General features: G+C 33.9%; 1 pseudogene across 1 annotated transcript in view; it reads left to right on the forward strand.

The window, feature by feature from the left end:
- LOC143245107 (uncharacterized) overlaps positions 1-19791 on the forward strand; it is a 158019-nt pseudogene that overhangs the window by 94259 nt on the left and 43969 nt on the right. The window contains exons 11-12 of the transcript XR_013025470.1: positions 11676-11770; positions 13194-13263. The product of XR_013025470.1 is annotated as an uncharacterized LOC143245107 (transcript). The remainder of the gene's footprint in view (positions 1-11675; positions 11771-13193; positions 13264-19791) is intronic.

Consider the following 19791-nt stretch of genomic DNA (forward strand, 5'->3'; position numbering starts at 1 on the left):
CTCTCACGATTTATATTAACACTTACTGTATCGTTGGTATAATTTCATGCTGGTAAACTAAATGGACTGGTGTGGTTGAACTGTAAAGTTTTCTGTTGTTGTGTGAGCCTGTGAAAAGATATTTATGCTCATAATATAATTCGTGCTTCAGTGATTGATTCCCAAATCACGTGCTGTGTCAGAGTGTGTTGTGACGAGTCATTGTGATGTTTATATAACTCTAAAAAATCACGTGTCCAGAAAGGTGTTGTCACATGTCATTGTTATCTTGGTATTACTGTAGACTTCCACACTGTGACGAATCATTAATATTAACTTTCAATCAGAGCAAGTTACTTACCTAAAGTGAAACTTAAAATAATGATAACGAGTGTGAACCAATCATATATGTTCTTGTTTATAAAGATTAAAATATATTGTTTCATTGAGTTTATACTCTTGCTTTTGACATTTTTTTGGACATTCTTGTGTTGACATTAAAGTAAAATCACATGTGGCAAATCAGTCGTGACTCGTTTATATCAATAGCAGAAGAAAAATGTAACACTTTTTTCAGGTATCTAGGAATTAATAAGTCATCGAGATAACCTAAAGATTATATATAACACGCTTCTTGGCTATCTAGGCCTAAATCTCAGCCCTGATATTCAACATCCAATTTTATTGGTTCTTTTGTTTCTCTGTAGTTCGAGTGGGTTCTGTTGACTTCATAACAGTTGACCAGGCTACAAAACTCGTTCCTAAATAATGCTAGGACTACTTTATTCCACACCAGTGAATAGTCCAAAATGGTCTTTGAACAGAGCAACGTTTTTATTGGGTATTTTAATCTTTTTTTTTTCCTTTGGATTCATCTTCTTAATTAGTTCTGTCTTATGTTTCTGTAATGGATCTGTAAACAATAAATATTGACGATTCAATATCGAGTGCTAACTAGATTTCCACTTCGTAAGCATTGTTTATTATAACCGTAAAGTATTGTCGTAATATTATATTCCTGTACTCACGTACTGATATAATGGATACCGCTGCAGATAAATAAACTTATAATTATCAGTTTTGATATAGTTGAATTCCGATACATATTTATAAAACTTTATGCTTTAAGGTACTTTTTAACTAAAAAAAAGAATTTATGCGTTTCTCAAAAGGTGACGTAGTGTTTATAAGTGTCAAAACCATCTGGTGTTTGATATCTCACATATCACCAAGAGACGTTTCTCCAGCGGAAGAGAAAACGAGCAGTCAATACGGCTGACTTTTGTACGTGTCAAAAATCTTTTGGTTCGTTGAACCAAATCATTCGGTTTTCACAGAGACAGAGCTGTAAAATGATCCTTCAAACTGGGTGCGTTAAAACAGTGGTAATATCCAAATCCTTAGTGTAGTCAATGAAATCTACAAGAGATTTTCGAGTCTATCAGACGATAATTTGCAAATGAAACATTTCATGAGAATTTTTCTAGTAAGTTTTACGATATTGACTGGCTACGTAATTTAAGACTATATTTTCTCACGTACTGGTGTAAATCTGAGTAGATTTCGAATAATTTCAAATATATTCGAAACTAAAATGCACGGCGTAAAATATCATTGAAAATGCCACTTGTAGAATAATGTGTGTAAGAAAAAAATCTAATATAGTTTGAACTACTGCACAAACATAAATCACGTATTATTCGATACAATAGTGAGATATAACAAATAATACAGCAAGACGCACTCTTACGTCACCCATCTTGGTGACTTAATCAAAGATAACATTTTAATGTGCAGCTAGTATTTCAAATAAATTTATTTCAGTTTTATGTTTGGAAAATTTATTGACTCGTTCTTTTACGTTTAGCTGCAACCAGAGAACTGGCTAGTTGTGATTATTGGAAGCTTTCGATGTGATCATAAAAATGATTCTACAGCCTACGGTGAAGTGAAAGATTAAGGCTTAGTGCTCTCAGAAGAATATTTTAGTTTTGTAATAAAATTTAAGAACTAAAAAGTGCAGAAATTTTAAAATATAAACTTGTCAAACGTGAAGAGAAAACATTGAACAATAAAAAGTAGAGTTTGTTACAATAAAATAAAAACTTCTTGTAAAAAAACTTGGATTTATAAAACGCGATCTTCAGTGAGCTAGTTACTGACAAAAATGAAATTCTTATTTTATCTAAAGGTTCATTTTACATGTGTTAAACACATTTTATTTATTGGACATGTATCTTATATATTACGTGTTATAGACGTTGGACATGTCACACATATTGAGCATTTCCGTATGTTTGACGTGTTACATTTAACGAAAATGTTTCATATATTGTACATGTTACAGATATTTGGCATGTTTCATATCTTGGGCACGTTTCACCAGATTAACCAGTGCTCTTATTAAAAAAAAAAAAAAAAACCCTTTCTAATCCGTCAGTTACGATTGTCTTCATGCACGATGAAAGTTATTTCTTATTTCTGACAGATGTAAAATGAAAATGTTTAATAAGTGTAAATTATTACCAGATCGGTCTGGCATTGTCTGCTGCTTAAGGCGCTCTATATGGCACTAAAAATGGCAGAAAATAGGCTTAGTAACTTTGCCATAATCAAAACAAACAAAAAAGTAATACGAAACAATTGACTGTAGTTCCAATAAATTATAACATTTTCAAAGGATTCTAAAGGTCTCAACAAAAGCATTTTTATACATGTCATGCTATGGTGAAACGGTTTTCTGTGATGTCTTATCATGGTGAAACGGTTTTCTGTGATGTCTTATCATGGTAAAACGGTTTTCTGTGATGTCTTATCATGGTGAAAAGTTTTTCTCTGATGTCTTATCATGGTGAAAAATGTTTTTGTGTGATGCAATATTGTGTAAAAAGGTTTTTCTGTGATGTCATGTCATGGTGAAAAGTTTTTCTCTGATGTCATGCCGTGGAGAAAAGTTTTTGTGTAAAGTCATGCCATGGTAAAAAGGCTTAGTGTGAACAACATGACGGAAATTAATGTGGATTATCTTTGTTACAATGAAAAATAAGTATGCAAATATTAAATATTTTTTAACAGGGTTTTCTGTTTAATAGTCACGAAATATTTAGAAGGTTTTCAAAGCACTCATTTCATGAGTAGCTGTATAATAAACATGTTATCTAGGCATATTACGTTATAAATTTTCGGGATTTTTTCTTCTATCAGCACTATAAAGTAAGTTCGTATGCGATTGGTGTGATAGAAACCTTAACACACACTTTAGAAATTAACCCCAAAAGGGGAACTAAAACGATCTTACAAGTTATCTTATATTTCAAAGTTTGTAAAAAACAGCCTATAATTTTTTATTTGTATCAAAGCGCCTCCCAGTGGCACAGCGGAATGTCTGCGGACTGACACCGCTAGAAACCGGGTTTTGATACTCATGGTGAGAAGAGCACAGATAACCCATTGTGTAGCTTTGTGCTTAATACCAATCAATCTTATGAAAGATGGAAATATTAATCTGGTGACACGCCCAGGCATGAAATGTGCTTTGTTCTGTTATCGTGTAAACTATTGTACGGTAGCATATTGGTTTATGTAAGCACTGGAAGCTCTATTTAGTGAGAGAAAAAAACACGTTTAAGTTCTCCACGTGAGAAAATTATATTAAGAAAGCAGGCCCTAGTTTCTGAGTATTACCTCAGTGCTAAATTAATGTTCTTCTGTGTGATAAATATTCTGTCTCGTGACGCGTTAGAACGTATCCTTTCAATTTCAGGGCGTCATGTTTAATCAGATAAGACGGTTTCTTACTAACTCATACTAAATTTTTTTCTTTCGCAGCTCTTTGGTCTGTAAGCTCACATATGCAAAGCGTCGGAAATGGAGCCAAAAACCTTTAAGCAAACTATGATAACCTAGATAGCCATCTATTGAGTCATAAAACAAAAAAGACAATCTCTCCCATTAGTTGGCCTAACTACAGTTCTAGAGATATATCCATTAGCATGGCTTGGCGCGCTTCAGGAGATGGACTTACTGTCTTTCTTTTACACATTTGCTTCACATTGTAGGTGATATTAGGGATTCGAAAGTCGTTTTCAATAGATTTACCACCGCCCTGATTCAGCTACGGAAGAAACTAAATAATTTTGTTTGAGAAACTGTGTATTTCTAGTGAAGCAAGTAAGCAGTTTTAATATATCGATTCACATGTGCCGTGTTTTCATTATGTGTGTGTGCATTAGAGTACATATATTTTTAAAAACAAGTAAACGTAATACGAACAATGGACATTTTAAACTTTGTCCTTTATTTCATTTTTAACTTTGCACTTAGCAAAGCAGGAACGTTTGCGAACTTACATCACTAAAATTCCGGGGCTCGACACACCAGCTAGCCCAAGCTAGCTCTAAAGCAAACAAACAAATTTCACCAAAATTTTCCTCTATAAATAAAACCTGGCCCAGTATGGCCAGGTCGGTCAAGACGTGCCACTCGCAATCTGAGGGTCGCGGGTTCGCATCCCCGTCACACCAAACATGTTCGGCCTTTCAGTCGTGAGGGTGTCATAAAGCTTGCTCAAAGCTATTCGGGGAATATTTGCCCTAGCCGTCTCTGCTTTTGAAGTGACAGGGAAGAGGAAAGTATCTGGTCAGCATCGCTCAACGCCAATTTTTGGTGTACTCTTGCCAGACCGAATAGTGATGTTTGAATTTTACCCTTATAACGCACCCGCTACGTCAAATTACAGAGCCGTGTGTGCGTGGAGCTAATGGGTGCTAACCACTAAGGAACATCGACCTTACTGGAGTAGCTTCAGTGTTGTCCACACGCAAATCAGATCTCATGTTGAACTATATAACACATTAGTTTGTTTTTGAATTTTGCGCAAAGCTACTCGAGGGCTATCTGTGCTAGCCGTCCCTGATTTAGCAGTGGAAGACTAGAAGAAAGGTACCTAATCATCACCACCCACCGCCAACTCTTGGGCTTCTCTTTTACCAACGAATAGTGGGATTGACCGTCACATTATAACGCCCCCACGGCTAAAAGAGCGAGCATGTTTGGCGCGACCGGGATTCGAACCCGCGACACATTAACTAAATGATGTTTTCTCAATGACATATCTTTCTTTGCAACGCATACTGGAACTGTAATTACTTTTTAACTAAGAAAATATTTTAAAGCACTATGTTTGATTTTTACTTATTTTGAAACAGAATTCATTCAATTTGGTTACATTTCAGATCTTTAGAGTTTCAGTTTTTCTAATTATATCTATCTATCTATAGATGTGTCGATTTGATTTTCTTTCTGAATTCAAATTAATTGTGCTCATTCAGACAAGTATAATACGTAGCTTCCATACATAATGGTTTAAGAACTTAACAAAATAAAGTATCTCTTTCTGTAAAAAGATCTTGTTCACTCTTCGGCGACAAAACATGTCTGGATTGAAACCCACTCGACGCCATTATAAAGAAAGCCTTTTCTTCGAGCTTATGGTTACGAGAAAAGAGAGGGCTAGACACTAAGTGCTATGTGGATTCTGTCGTATTCTTTCTTCCTAACTAAAAGAAAAACTGAATGATGTTTCCACGTGACTAGGTTCTCACTTGTCTATGTCCTAACTAAGAATATCTACACGTGTTTCTTATCTGTCTTAGTCGTTCGCTAATGAAGGAGCTGTCAAACTCTCTAACAAAGCCTCCTCGTGTTTCCTACCTTAGTGTCATACAGCTGCACTCAAAACCTTGCCTACCAAGCATATAAACGTTAAGTGCATCATTCACGTACACGTTTCAAAATTCAAATTAGAAAACGTTTTTTCTTGAAGGTTTATGAACAGTTTTTAATGTTATCCACGTTTTTTTTTACTTTAAAAACGACCAATTAACTGTGCGAAAATATGTTAAAGTTTCACGAGACATTACGCATGTTCTTTAGTTCTGCGTCCTATTAGATTTCCCCGTCACACCAAACATGTTCGGCCTTTCAGTCGTGAGGGTGTCATAAAGTTACGGTCAATCTCACTATTCGTTAGTAAAGGAATAGCCCAAGAGTTGGCTGTGAGTGGTGATGACTAGCTGCCTTCCCTCTAGTCTTACACTGGTAAATAATGGACGGCTACCACAGATAGCCCTCGTGTAGCTTTATGCGAAATTCAAGAAATAAAAAGAGTTATACGATGTCTGTTATATTACGTCATTTTAGCGCGTGACATTAATGAATTCTGACTAGTAATTGGTTGTTTTTAGTGTCCACTACACCAACATCCCACTTCTACACCTTTTGTTAAAGTGTATAAAGCAAACTTTGAAATAAACACTAGATGCTTTATTCTCTTGACGACAAAGGTATTAACTTATAGTTCAATGTATCAGTACCAAAACAACACTTACTTCACTGTTTAACTAGTTAATGGAAGCCCACTACATCAACATGATTCCCTCTTCTAAACCTTTTGTTGACGTGACTGAAACAAGCTTAAACATAAACGCTGTATCCATTTCGTTCCTAACGGCAAAGGTGTTTACGTATAATTCAGTGTAACAACAATTAATTATTTGATTAACCTGCTAATGTAATTTTATTGTTTGAATTCTGTTTGTTTGTTTGTTTGTTTGTTTGCAAGAACTGACGTTATAGAGGTAACTAGTATCTCTATACCTATAAATAATGTACGACGAACTTATGTGCGTATTTTGTTAAAATAAATTTTAATGAATGATTTAATATTAATTATGTTGATTTAGCGGTAGAATTAGGCCTAACATAATCCTCCTGTGTTGTCCAAACCTCGTGGGATTACGGAAGAAAACTATGTTAGCAACAAGGACGCGTTTCTGATGATTAAGTTAAATCGGATCACTACAAGATTGTAGGATTTAGTCCTGTAGCGTTGTAAATAGTAGCATAGTTAAAATTAACTTCATGTTAATCTCATTTCTGATTATTAGTCATTCTGACATGTAAGCTATATAAAATAGGTTTTATTTGTTTGTTTGTTTGAATTTCGCGCAAAGCTACTCGAGGGGCTATCTGCGCTAGCCGTCCCTAATTTAGCAGTGTAAGGCTAGAGGGAAGGCAGCTAGTCATCACCACGCACCGCCAACTCTTGGGCTACTCTTTTACCAACGAATAGTGAGATTGACCGTTACATTATAACGCCCCCACGGCTGAAAGGGCGAGCATGTTTGGTGCGACCGGGATGCGAACCCGCGACCCTCAGATTACGAGTCGCTCGCCTTAACTCACCTGGCCATACTGGGCCAGGTTTTATTTATAGAAATTCCTAAACTGTGCCATACAGCCTTCACAAAAATGTATACCTTATTTTTAAAAAATCAGCTCATCTGATTGAAATAAGATTTCATCCGATCACTAATTAGATTCTTCGTATATATAAAAAAAACATCCGCACATCAACTTTGCTATATTTCTCTAACATCCTGCCCCTACGTTGAAACACTTGTTTTATCTTACATCCTCTAACACCTGCCATTCCATCCAAACACATCTTTCACCTTAAGCCAATATCTGGTTAAGAGTGATTTGTCAAAAACGTAATAAAATCATCCATTTATTGCCAAACCTTATGAGCCTCCCTGTGGAATTGCGGGATGTCTGTGGACTTACAACGCTAGAACCCGGGTTCAGTGTCCTTGATAGGCAGAGCACAGATAGCCCATTATGCAGCTTTGTGCTTAACTACAAACAAACTTTATGAAATTATAAAACCCTCTTGTTTCATTCATTCTGTTACAAGACCCTAAGCCTAGCCTGCATGAAAGCGACCGCATTGGTAACAATATTGTTAATGTTAACACTGAATATCAACTGACTAATTATTTTAAGAATACATTTGGTCCTTGGAAAGTTAACATTCAATAGTTGAAAAACGTCTCCAATACCTGTTAACTTCGTAGAGAATCTCAGATAGCTCTTCACGGAACTCTGGGGTTCCACTGAAATTGCCCCCCAGTGGCTCAGCGGAATGTCTGCGGATTTATAACGCTAAAAAAAGGTTTCAATACCCGTGGTGGGTAGAGCACAGATAGCCCAATGAGTAGCATTGTGCTTAATTCAAAACAACAACAACAATCCACTGAAAACTGTTTGAGAACCAATTATCTATTATACTGAATAATATGCCCCAATGTGACAGCGGTAAGTCTTCGGACATACAACGGTATAATCAGGTATTCGATGACTTACAACGGTATAATCAGGTATTCGATTTTCCTCAGTGGGCCCAGCAGACAGACCGATGTGGGGGTGTTGTAAGACTCGCACACTGAATAATATAGATGTATTACAGAATTTAAGTACATTCAAATTTTAAACGGCTGTACTCATGTATCAGAATTAACTGTCTCGTCTGTATCGTTAGATAGACAGGTAGTTTTAATCTATTTTATTTGGTTGTAATCATAGGCTCGGCATGACCAGGTGGGTTAAGGCGTTCGACTCTGAATCTCAGCTTCGAATCCCCGTTTTACCAAACATGCTCGCACTTTCAGCCGTGGGAGTGTTATAATGTAACGGTCAATTCCATTATTCGTTAGTTAAAGAGTAGCCCAAGAGTTAGCGGTGGGTGGTGATGACTAACTGCCTTCCCTCTGGTCTTACACTGCCAAATTACGGACGGCTAGCGCAGATAGCCATCGTGTAGCTTTGCGCGAAATTCAAAAAACAAACAAACAAATCTTGTGATAATTAAATTTAAGCTTAGCATCTAATTAGTCGATAATTCTTATAGAAATTAAAACAAATTAGCTCGTACCTTGCTATCCAGCAATTTAGTTTTATGTTTTTAACGCCTTGTAATCACATTATCTTGTTCAGGTACTCTTCTCTCCTTTTAGGGTTTCAGGGTTGACGCACACTGACCTACAATGTTTTACAGAATGATAAAAAGATTTAAAAAAAAAGCAGAAATCGTTTTCAACAGGAAAGTGAGATAAAATTCAATCACCTACTGCAAATTGTTAAAATTGTGTAGACATTTTAAAGCGTGTATTTAAATTCGGTGTGTTCAGAGGTTTACCAACATTTTTGAATTATTAATAACGTGAGCATTAGAATCTCACGGGCGTAAAATTATAGCTAACATGTTTAAAAAATAATATATATATGAAGAAAATTTTAAAAATCGTATGAAGTAAATGCAGTTTGTATTCATTTATGTACCGTTATGTAACACTGATGTGATACTCCTCGTGGTGAGTCGATTTTGTAAAATTACGTTATCATTGGTTTGGTATTCTTTATAGGAAACCTTTTACATTTGTGGTATGTGTACCGAAGCTAACACAGCAATTGTTAATTAAATTAATTTTTGTTGTTTTTAAGATATATGTGCATGATGTCTTTGTTGTTGTCTTTTTAGTAAAAAGCTGTAAAATGCGTTATATGCGGAGAATAGAACCCTAGCTTTAAGAGTTTTAAGTCCGTAACCTTACCACTGACTCACGGGTAAGTTCCGGCATGGCCAGGTGGGTTAAGACGTTCGACTCGTCATCTGAGGGTCGCGGGTTCAAATCCCCGTCGCATCAAACATGCTTGCCCTTTCAGCTGTAGGGGCGTTATAATGGTACAGTCAATCCTACTACTCATTGCTAAAAGAGTTACCCAAGAATTGGCGGTGAGTGGTGATGACTAGCTGCCTTCCCTCTAGTCTTACACTGCTAAATTAGGGACGGCTAGCGCAGATAGCTCTCATGTAGATTTTTGCGAAATTTAAGAACAAAAACAAACAAGACTCACGGGTGAGCAAACGAGGAATGTACGAACATATTTTGAAAAATGGAATTTCTGATCAATATTTTGCAAGACAGGTTTTGCTGTTTCAACCCATATATTTAAAAGTATTCACCCGCTACTAAGAGTAATACTGAATGAATGTTTTTCGACACACACAAATCAATATAGTTTATTATGAAATTGGATAAGTAACAATGCAACTTTTGAGAAAACGTCAAAGTTATTCTACGTTATAATAAACATAGCGTCAAAAGTCTGACAAAAAAAACAAAACAATATGTCCCATCCTACTGAAGAATCAACTGTTATATTAATTTTTTTATGGAAATTAATTATATTCACTCACTAAGTCCATGTCTTGATAACAGCACTGTAAACCTTTTGGAACTAAATGATTTTCAAAATAACATCACTGATTTATTTGAATTTTGAAAACAAAACACCAGAGCATTGTTTTCTATATTGTTCTACAGAAACCAGTCTCCTTGTAGTTGTAACACACCAAACATTAAGGAGAAACTATATGAGCTTTGTTAAGTTGGTATTAGAATGAAGTTGTTTTTAAGGAGAAGTAAAAACCTTCATGGTCACAGAAGGTATGAGGACTCACGCCGTTAAAAACTGGGATCAGATAATTGTGTTGAGCACAGCACAGATAGCTCATTGCGTAAGTATTGTGTTTAACAACAAATACGTAAAATCTTTCAATGCAATTACTTATTTGTTTTCTGGCTCAAAATGATCATAACCCAACTTTTTTTTTAAACATACGTTTCTTCTAATGTTTCTGATCTACTATTAATAATAAATTCATTATTTCCAACTGCACACAAATATCGTTTATATTTTACCAGTTTTCGATGACTCTTGCTTTTTATTGTTTTTCTTTCTATATAATTTTCAGTTTATATGTATATTATCACGGGATATTTTTTTATTCTGAATGTGCCCCAAGAGATTTCAGTTAACGTAAATAAAAATATAAATCAAAAGATTTTATGTGCATTTTATTGTAGTATATTATATAAATTAAATTGAAAGTTTTTGTATAAATTAAACTGTAAGTTTTGTATAAATTAAACTGTAAGTTTTTACACTTAGGTGACATCTAAACCGTTTGTCGTTCTGTCTCATTATCTATAAAAACAAAATGAATATATGTAGTAACCATTACTTTGAAATTGGTATTTCATATACTACTAAACTTTCAACATTTAAAATATTGAGTTGGTTCTTTTTACTTAAGGTCAGATGTGTATGTGTTTTGACTTTTAAAAATGCTAACTTCATTATTGTAAAAACAAGGTATTATACGAAATCAGTAACTCCATAATTCATCCTTATCCATTATAAAGCAAGAGCTACGTCATTTTCTTTAGTCACGAACCTATGTGTACGTGAAAGGTTAGGGAGCAGGCAGCTAGTCATAACCACCCACCGCCAACTGTTCGACTATTATTTTTACCAACGCATAGTGGGACTGAACATTATAACGTCCTTACGGCAGGGATGGGGAGCATGTTTGGTTAGACGGAGACCTGAACCCGAGACCTTCAGATTGATAGTCGAGAAACCTTACCACCTGGCCATTCTGGGCCCTGTCATGTTCTGATCGCAAGACTAACTGGTCTTATTTCATTACAAAACAATATCTACCATCGTTTCGTTTAGATGAGTCTCATACAGAATTTGAGATTTATCGATCATGACTAAGTGCTTGTTTGACATGTAAGCTAGGCCTATTTTAACGTGATATTGTCTTCTTACTGAATTTATGAAGCTTTATATCGAAGTTTTTTTACCATAACTCAGAAATCATTACATTGTTATATTTGCCTTAACTGAACTATTGTAAGGACTGTCACCTCAGTCCGTCAATATATGTGCTGAGGATCAAACGAACCAATCTACACGCTAACGCACATTTTTTGGTTTTGTTTCAGGTGAATGGGACTGTTGTACATGGTCGCTGTCACCTCAATGCCTCAGCTTTGATCAAAGCTCAGCAAGGACCAGTGAATAAGTTGTTGATTCTCAGGTATATCTTTCACATACGCAATTCAACTTCAGTCTATACCAGTTTTGTAGGGTTAGTTAATTGTTATTAACCAACTCGCTAATTTTCATGAAATGAATTATACGCAATTTAAAAAAGAAACGTGTTTATATGAATAAAGCAAAAAGAAATTATTTTTATCTTAACAAATTTTTTAATATTGAATAAATATGACATTAACTGCTCTGTATATTTAATACATTGTAAACGGGTGGAACTCGTTGTTCATAAGGTAATAGAATATTATAAACAGCTAGAATTAATTGCTCGTAAGGTGATAAATTCCAATTGTAGAAGATGTGAGATTTCTTTTTTTAATTTCCGAATGTTCCTTTTTCCAGTCTTATTTTATTGAATTATTTATTATAGAATTAATTTTGTTTAAAAAAATTAGAGACGGGTATCATTCGTTAACCTTTTTTAACGCTATTTTTCTGTACGAGTTTAATAGAAATTAGTTTTATGTCCGTGTACGAAATTAGTGTTTTACAAATATTATAAATTTTCATAACTTATAAAGTTGCACGTTTATCGCTAAACGTTTATAGATATGTTTACAGACCTCTACTGAATTTTTTAGCAACTGGTGAACATAATTGGCTGTAAATAAGTAGTCTGAACTATTTATTGATAATTTAATCGTATGCTTCTATTATAAACACAAACTAAGTTACCGAGAAATATCTTCATAATTCTTTTACGATTAAAAATACAAAATGAAATATAACCCTGAAGAATTTTTCGAAAGTATCAATTTTATTTTTGCAATATGATCATATTCCATTGATCAAGCTAACTTTAACTTCACGCCGGCCCTTCCTTTATTATTCTCTCTAAGTGCTCACGATTTTAATGTAAAAACACAAATAAACAGCATAGCGAATAGACGTTTAGTTAATAATGTTTCCTGAGTTGTTTTGTTAAGAGATTTGAATGTACTGAATGTAATTTTCAAAATCTTTTAACTTATTTGTTCCGTTTAAAGTTAAAGCACTGAGTTATCTAATTAGTTATCATTATTAAATACCCTGCTGTTTTTATGGAAGTCACGTTTTCGCGAACTATTCACTTAAAGTAGGCCTAGCGCTTGACTTGTTGATGTGAGTCTCTACCACAACTGTATCTTTTGAAATTCAACTCAAACTCTAGAATCCGACCAGGATCAAGTGGCTGATTGAATTCTACTGATTAACCTATTCTCGTCGCGTGTTGTAAAAGCACATTATCACATTTCGTTTCAGCCATAACAAAGTTTTACGTGGCCTTACAGTGAAATTCATGGTTGGATAGCCTCACATTTAAGCCGTTTTTAACAAAAACTTCAGACCTGAAGAAAAGTGGGTGGGAATTCATTCGTAAAATTAAAAAGTTAAAGTGCTTATAATGTGTTTCACGTGTTTTACAGGAGAGAAAATGCCTCGCACGACATGGCAGTGAAACCTTTAACTCACTTTCCATTTCACTTGGGAGATGAGGTAACATTTTGTTGTTGTGTTGCTGTTATTGAAATCTTGTTTTTATTATTAACTTATATTTAATTTAGTTATACGTTTATCAGTTCACAACCGTATTAATTCTCCAACTAGAGTTCGAGAGACGATTAACAGCGTGTTTATTTGTATACTAAAAATAGTTCATAAGTAATTTTCACTTATCAAAGATCCTGAGTTTCTCACAAGTATCGATAGTTTCTGTCTGTTATAAAACATTGTGTATTTAACTCTTTATCTAGCTAAAGCCTCAGAAACGTTTTGATGTCAATATCTTAACATCTCTCCAAAAATTATATAATATTAATATTTGAAAAATGGTTTGTTTGTAATTAAGCACAAAACTGCACAATAGGCTATCTGTGCTTTGTGAACCATGGATATTAAAAGCTGCTTTCCAGTGTTGTAAGTCCACAGACATGCCGCTATACCACTGAGAGGCATATAAGAATCAACCATCTCCGGACACATTATAGAAGGCCCGGCATAGAGGTTGTTAAGGCACTCTACTCGTAGTCTGAGAGTCGCGGGTTCGAATCCCCATCACACCAAACATCTTCGTCCTTTTAGCCGTGGGGGCGTTATAATGTGAGGTCAATCCCACTATTCGTTGGTAAAAGAGTAGCCCAAGAGTTGGCGGTGGATGGTGATGACTAGCTGCCTTCCCTCTAGTCTTATACTGCTAAATTAGGGACGTGTAACTTTGCGCGAAATTAAAAAACAAACAAACAAACATTATAGAAGAAATATACTAGCCGTGCACTCCATCGGTTTTTGTTTTCTTTTAACCGAAACTTTTGTTTTTTTGTATTTCTTGTCATTAGATACTGTATCACACTCTTTCGTGCTACTGAAGCAAATAAAATATTTCTACAAAACAAGTAAGCCTAAAAAGGATTTACCAGTTTCTCACTGAGCATGCCCAGTTAGAAAGTTTATAATTCTCTTCCATTCAGGTATTGGAATAGATGCTAATAGTATAAACTTCTCTAAATCTGTTTACCTTCACCAAATAGTAATGTCTTCAATTAAACAGATAAATATAAAAGGCTTAAATATCGCAAAAGAGCTGCTTGGACTGTTTCTTGTGTTTTACGTTGGTGAAATGTTTTATCGTCACAACAAAATCATCTTTATAACAACCATAACTCAAGATGTTCACAAGTTGTATAGTTTATTCTTCTTTTATACCGTAAGTAACGTCTAGAATTTGCTTGTTTGTTGTTAAACTTTCCAGCAAAGCTACATGAGAAGCTGCTTGTGCAATGTTCACAACGAGTATCGAAACATGGTTTTTAGCGTCGTAAGTTTACACACTTACCGCTAGGTGGCAAAGGTTAGGACTAATAATTCGTCATTCCGTTTATTAACTACTTGTGAATAATGTGTAAACCGGACGAAATCCATAGAGTAAGAACTTACATACCATAATCGGAATATGCTACCCTGATGAGGGGAATTCGAGAGGTGTTTTGTAGAAGGTTTATACGTTCTACTTAGCATATATCTTCGCACTGTTTAACATTACTAAAACCTCAAAATAAAACGTTATTCGTACTAGTGGTAACGATAGGAGGCTGAGTTCTTCGTACTGAAACAGATTTCAAGACCCTTCACGTCGTTACTGTCCATGTCGCTACATCTGGTCGTACTTTATCTGACAACTGTACGTTCGGAAATGCCCTGAAGCTTAGTTTCATATTCAAAGGTCCCCTATGTAAGGTTGTTATGTAAAAAAAAACATATCACTTGTCTCTGCATGCTTTCATTTTACCATTTTGTGTACAATAATAATAATAATAATAAATTTATTAAGCAATAAATTAGACACAAAAAATCAAATATCAATATAAAACCATCAACAAAGAGTTAACTCGTCCTGTGATGGTTAAACACATAATAATGTAAAATCAAAACTTACAAAATCAATATAAAGTTCCCAGAATATTATCATCAGTATTTAAGATCCATTGTTTTAAGTATTTCTTTTGATTAACACGATTAATAGAAGATCTTATACTATAAGGAATAAAATTATGAATACGAGGTGCCAAATAAAGATATTGATGAAGTGTAACTGTTTTACGTGGTGTGGGTACATTAATTGGAAAAAAAGATTGAAGTCGTGTAAAATATGAAGTGACTTTAAAAGGCCTATTAAAAGAAACATGCAATGTAGATAAAGCTAAAAATATAAATAAAGTTTGTCATATGAAAGAGGGGAGTTAAATTTACTGAAATCGGTATCAAGCCTATGAGTAAAAATAAGAGAGAAAACACTTTTTTGCAACTTGTGAATAGGAATTAAAAAAGTCTTATATGTGCCACCCCAAATTGAAATACAATATTGTAAGAAAGATTGAAAGAGAGCATAATATACACTTAACAAAATATGATAAGGAGCACAATGACTAAGTTCAAAAATTAGCATAGAACTATATTTTAATTTATTAACTAAAGAATTAATATGAAATTGCCAATTTAATTTTCGATCTAAAATAATTCCTAAATATTTAACAGAGGAAACTTGAGTCAATTTGGGACACTTACAATTAGGGTAAGTATAACAATCACTAGAATGATAAAAAATAGAAGGAAAAGCTGGAATGACACCATAAAGGTTAAACTGAAGAAGAAAAGATTTAGATATATTTAAGGATAAGTCATTACAGAAAAGCCAATTTTAATTTTATTAAGATCACTAGAAATAATGGCTTCATTAATTAGATTTGGCTTACTATAAACAACAGCAATATCATCGGCATAGGCTTGGATATCTCCAAAAACTGTTGGTAAAGAATATCATTTATATAAATGAGAAATAATAAAGGGCCCAGAACAGAACCTTGTGGTACTCCAACATTAATTGTAAGCCAATCACTATAATTATTATGGATACAAACTGATTGCTTTCTATTGTGAAAGTAAGAAAAAACCAATCAAAAACAATGCCTCTAAAACCATAATAAGATAATTTATTTAACAATATTTTATGATTAACAGAATCAAAAGCTTTGGCTAAGTCAAGAAAAACAGCAATTGGATGAAGATCAGAATCCAAAGCTTCTGTAATACTTCCCACAAGTTTAGCAACAGCAACCTCCGTTCCAAGCCCAGGCCGAAAGCCAAATTGAGAAGGAGACAAAACTGAATGTCTATCAAGAAATGATAAAATTCTAATCTTCATAGATTTTTCAAATAGTTTAGAGAAATGTATTAATAAGGAAATAGGTCTATAATTCGTAAAATCAGAAATATTACCAGATTTATAAATAGGAATGACCAATGATAACTTTAAAGCATTAGGAAACTTCCCTTGAGTAAAAGATAAATTAATTAAAAAAAGTCAAAATTGGTGCAAAAGATTAGCATTAGCTTTCAAAATCTTAACCGAAACACCATCTACACCATTAGAAGCTGAATTTGATAAGGAGAAAATATTATTCATAGTTTCAGATACAGTAACAGGATATAGGTAACAAGAAGAAGAAGGAGCAGGAGGCATGCCCTGAGAACAAAATTTAGGATTGGAGCAAGTAGATTTAGCAACATTAACAAAAAAATAATTCAAATCAGATAAATCAGTAGTACCAAAATTACAAAATTTCTTATTTTTTTTTTTAACATCAATAATAGAGTTAACAATATTCCAATTCTGTTTAATAGTTTTAGCATTCTTAAACAGGTTATGATAATAAGTCCATTTAGTCTTACGGGTCAAGCTAACAACATAATTCCTTAAACACTTAAATCTAATCTTTAGATAAATATCATCAGGAAATTGATGTACTTTCTTTTTTAACTTATCTCTTTTAATCATTAACAAAACCAATTCACTGGTAATCCATGGCTTAATTTTTCTAAACTTTCGTGACACAGAAACAGTAGTAGTACAACTTTGAATACAATCAGTTAACACTTCAGCAAAATTATCATAAGCAACATTAACATCAGAACAATTCATAACACAGGACCAATCTGAAAAATTCAAACAAGAACTCAATTCATTAAACTTAATCTTTTGAACATTTGAGACATGTTCTAGATCCGATAAAATGTCTATACATAAAACAATTGGAAAATGATCGGTCAAAAAACTCTCAACAATATAAGAATAACAATTTTAATAGTATTTCCACTAATTAAAAAAATGATCAATACAAGAATTAGTAACATTGGTTATCCGTGTAGGAGAAGAAATAATAATACGAAGATTGTTCTCAGACAAAAACTTAAAATATGCATTTTATAACAAACATCATCAAATGCCAAAACATCTATATTAAAATCACCAACAAGTATATTAATATCATATTTGTATAAATTCAATTCTAATGAAAGCTCATCAATAAATTTCAATACAGGCAATCTAGGAGATCGATAAACAACAAAGAGATTAAATTTCTTATTTTGAATCATACAAAATAAAATTAAAGCATCAGACTTAATGTACTGCACTTCTTTTATCATAGTCAGTATCTCAAATTTAACAAAACTGCCACTCCACTAGCCTTATTTAGACCAGAAGATGAAGAATAAAAGGAGTAACCTGGAATCGAAAAGGAAACAAATCCATCCTCAACAAACCAAGTTTCAGAAAAAGCTATTATATGAAATTTAACAACGCTTGATTGTAAAAAAACAAGAAATTGGTCAAAATTTTGAGTAAGACTTCGAATATTAACATGTATTAAGTTTAAATGACCAACAGAAAAACATTTGGTAAATCAGAAAGAGAAGACAAAGTTGGTGTAACACCAACAATATCATCAAAATCATCAGCCATTGCAGTATTTATAAATTATTAAGATCAATCAAGCAACGTAAAACAATGGGCTGAGTAGTTTCTGATTTCCTAATAAGAATATTACCATTCGATACCCAAAGAAATTTATAGCCAAGATCTTTCTGTTTTCGTTTTGCTTGCATGAAAATATCACGATAATATGGGGAGAGATGTTCGTTAACATAAACTGGATAAGATTCATTACAGACCTTAATATCATTAGTATTAAGAGAGCGAAATTTAGTTTTCTTAAGTTTAAGCAGATCAAATTTAATTTGCTTACGACAAAACTTAACAACAATCTGTCTCGGACTCTTATTTTCAGTTGTTTTCTTTCCTATACGATGAACAGTGTCAATATCTGTAGGAGCACAGTCAACCCCAAAAGTAGTTGTAATCTTCTCAACAACTTCTTGCAAATTCTCATCAGGCTTCTCTGGAATACCTCCAATCAAAACATTATAGTTATAAGAATATTGTTCCGCTTCACACATCTTCCTCCGAAAACTTGCCATCTCCTTCCACAATTCTTCATTTTCATGCTTTAATGTTTTATTTTCCTGTTTACACTCCTTAACTTCAGCTCTCAAAGTTGTGATATCCTCACTCATAGTTTCTACCTTCTCTGAATAATATTGAAAGGAAGTCACTAATTCTTCGACCTTTACTTTAATTAAGTGAAAGTCATCAAGTCTTGACAAAATTTCAGTAACTTTTGTCTTAAGCCACTTCATATCTGCCTCCCCCCATATTTAAATCAAGCTCACTATTCTCAACAAGATTAACTGTCTCCCCCCTCTAACGAAATGGACACAGTCCTTCTTAATGGAGTTTCACTATTTAGGCTTAACTTTCTTTTTCTCATACAAAAATCACATTCATAACTTTTCCCAATTTCATTTAAATATTCCAAATCCTGTTCAGTTAAGTTCTTACATCTTAAATGATACCATTTTTGACACTCACCAGAGCAATGAAGGGCTTTATCACCAACTTTAATATAAACTTTACATTGAGCACAAAATCTACGTGGCATACTAGTCAGCCAAGGACGATCACTTTGTCCATTTCAACAATCCGATATTATAGAAATCCACTGGCATTACATACGGCGACTTGACCAGTATTGTCTTGAATATTAGTTTATTTATACAGCTGCTTGAGGTATTAGTGGTTAAATACGAGGTATGGAGAGCCCATATTCTGTTGACTTCGCTTTCAGATGAAGACCCTGCTTGTTTGTGGTACATACTCTTGCCTGGGACACGTGCACCACTTTTACCACTGACTTTTGGCTTCATTGATTCTCGACTGTTAGAAAATGTCGCTCTTTACTTAACATGACTGAAGTACTAGTTGTTGCAAGTCTCATTCTGGATGATCCTGGCGCTCCAAAATGATCCATATTCCTTTGTTTCCAGTGTCATTAAGAATAGTGAATATCGCCATCTTGAAAATTCTGTAGCATCACACTATTTATTACCTGGATAGCGCCAGAGCTGAAGAACATTACCTGCTTATGCTGTATCGAAGTCGTATCCCGAGTTATGTATTGCCAATGATCATTTTAAATCATGCATAACTAGATAAGGTTGAAAAGACAAGATCGGCTATTTACACAGAACCCAGGATGTGTTAAAGGCATCCCAATGAAATCTTTATTACACCTTAGCAGAATCACATAACATCAACAAAATACTAACGAGCAGAATTCTACAATGGAGTCG

Source organism: Tachypleus tridentatus, chromosome 2 (assembly GCF_004210375.1).
Source record: "Tachypleus tridentatus isolate NWPU-2018 chromosome 2, ASM421037v1, whole genome shotgun sequence".
NCBI classification, from domain to species: domain Eukaryota; kingdom Metazoa; phylum Arthropoda; class Merostomata; order Xiphosura; family Limulidae; genus Tachypleus; species Tachypleus tridentatus.